We start from the raw sequence: 2,482 nt of genomic DNA, 5'->3' as shown, positions 1-2,482 counted from the left end.
GTAACAAATTCCCTCAAACTTAGCGGCTTAAAATAACACATGTATTACCTTTCGGTTCTGTATCAGAAACGTAACGTGGGCCTCACTGGGCTAAAGTCAAGGTGTTGGCAGAACAGCCTTCCTTCTGCAGGTTCTGGGGGAGAATCAGTTTCCTTGCATTTTCCTACTTGGCTGTGGCTCCATCTTCAAAACCAGAATGGGGAGTTGAATCCTTCACACACTGCACTATGCGGGTCTCCCCTGCTGCCTCTCTTTCCACTTCTAAAAACCTTTGTGATAACATGGGACGCACCTGAATGATCCAGAACACCCTCCCTAGTTTATGGTCAGTGATTAGCAACCTTCATTTCCTCTGCAACTTTAACTCCCTTCTGCCTTGTAACGTGAACATATTCATAGGTTCCAGGGATTGGGGCGTGGAAATCTTTGACTTGGGGAGTCACACCTTGTCACTGGACCCAGGTGGGATTCTGATCCAGAGAAGTTGGGGCAAAGAGCAGTGTTTACCTGTATCTGAAAGTATGGGAGCTTCTGGGGAAGAGAAGTTTGTTAATGAAAAGAACATGGGTCAGAGAAGTGGTGGTAGGGAGAAACCTGTGTCAAATGTAAATTCCAAGAAGCTGCAAGGAACATAACAGCTGTTTCTACAGATCATACTCTGCTTACCTTGCCGTTGCAACTTGCTGTTGCACAGAATCCTGGGGGACTAGCCCTGGCAGTTGGAGCCAGTGGAGACATCACCAGGTCCAGCCGATAGTTACCTGGCTTGCTTCCATCCCAGCAGAATGGTGTGTTTGCTGAGTCCACATAAAAACACTTGGGGGAACTACCCAGTGCCCGACTTCTGCCCTTAGAGTTGCGCAGAAAGGATATTGTAGGGGTGCCTGGGTGGCTCATTCGGTTAAGCCTCTGACTCCTGATTTCGGCTCAGGTCATGATCTCAGGGTCCTGAGATTGAGCCCTGGGCTCTGCACTCATTGTGGAGTCTGCTAGAGATTCTTTCTCCTTCCTTCTCCCTCTGCCTCTGCTCCTCCCCCTATTCGTGCTCATGCTGTCTCTCTCTCAAATAAAATCTTTTTTTTTTTTTTTTTAAATGAGGGCACCTGGGTGGCTCAGTGGATTAAGCTTCTGCCTTTGGCTCAGGTCATGATCTCAGGGTCCTGGGATTGAGCCCCGCATCAGGCTCCCTGCTCAATGGAGACTCTGCTTCTCCCCAACCCCACTCTCTCTCTCTCCCTCTCTCAAATAAATAAATCTTAAAAAGAAAAGAAAATGTTATTGTTCCCACCACACGTCAGCCCTTCAGCTGCTAGAAGATAGGCCAGATGTCTCCTGACGCCACCACCACTCTTTTCTAATCAAATCTTCCCAGGACTTCCTACAATTCCTCATAATCACTGATGCAGTTTTCCACCCTTGCCTAGTCTTGGTGCCCACTTTTGGGCCTACTTGAATATGTGAAGGACTGGGGGCATACGAGGTGTAGGGGAGAGGGTCATCAGTATTCCGATCAACTACATGTAGGGTCTACTCTATGCAGGTGATAATCCAGCATCCCACCTGATTCTTTTCTTGCCTTTATTCGCTTGAATATCCCTCCTAGACCGTGTGAAATATTACCTCCCACTCTGATCAGTCAGTTATCTATCTAGCTTAGGTGTCTTTGGACACTTGATTGTTGTCTGCTGCTGAACCTACACCTACAGAGGCCACCTTTGCCTCCTTCACCCTTGACTCAGGCTGGGGTTAGGGCAGGGGCTGGGACTCCTAGCCAGACAGAAGTCATTCTCCAACTCTTGACTGTTCTAGCATCTCTGACTCCTTTAGTTCCTGGGGTACTTTCAGAAGAGCCTATGACCCCACTGCTCTGGCTTCAGCTCTTCACTCTTCACCGAGAAGACATTTGGACCCTGATGTTTTGACTTTGTTATACACTCGGGTCCTGAGTCTTGGCCTTGGGACTATTCTTCGCACCAAGAAGTCAATAAAAGCTAAGTCTTTCGGCAGTTTCACAATGAAAAATACTGGTAGAAATAATCACCCTAAATAAAACTGGCAGTAGGTAAACATGCAAATTGTGAGGAAGATCTTGGGGTTGCTGAGAACAAAGTTGCAGCGTTCAGTTAATGACCCCAACACAAGAAGACTGGTGACCCCGTCACCCTCCTCCTGATCCTTAACACACTAGAGTAAGAGCCTAAAAGGGGGTGACTAGGACCTCATTCATCGAAAGGAACTGTAGGAAGCCCAGGAAAGATTTTAATAGATTAGAGGAGCCTTGACAGGACTATGGCCCTCAGCACTAAAAAGGGGGATCATAGTAGCAGGGCATGGGAGGGAGCCCCTGGGGCAAAGAAGCCCAGAACCAAAGAGCTGGGAGATTAAGAGAAGGCACCACCAAGAAGAGAGACTTGGGAGTGACTGTTGAGTTGGAAATGTTTTGGGGCCTCCTCATATCATTTTTAAATGTTAGCCAACTGTT

This window comes from Mustela putorius, unplaced genomic scaffold, assembly GCF_011764305.1.
Source record: "Mustela putorius furo isolate JIRA1106 unplaced genomic scaffold, ASM1176430v1.1 tig00000698_pilon_pilon_pilon, whole genome shotgun sequence".
NCBI lineage: Eukaryota > Metazoa > Chordata > Mammalia > Carnivora > Mustelidae > Mustela > Mustela putorius.
The sequence above is the reverse complement of the archived record's forward strand: the minus strand, read 5'-3'. Positions refer to the sequence as shown.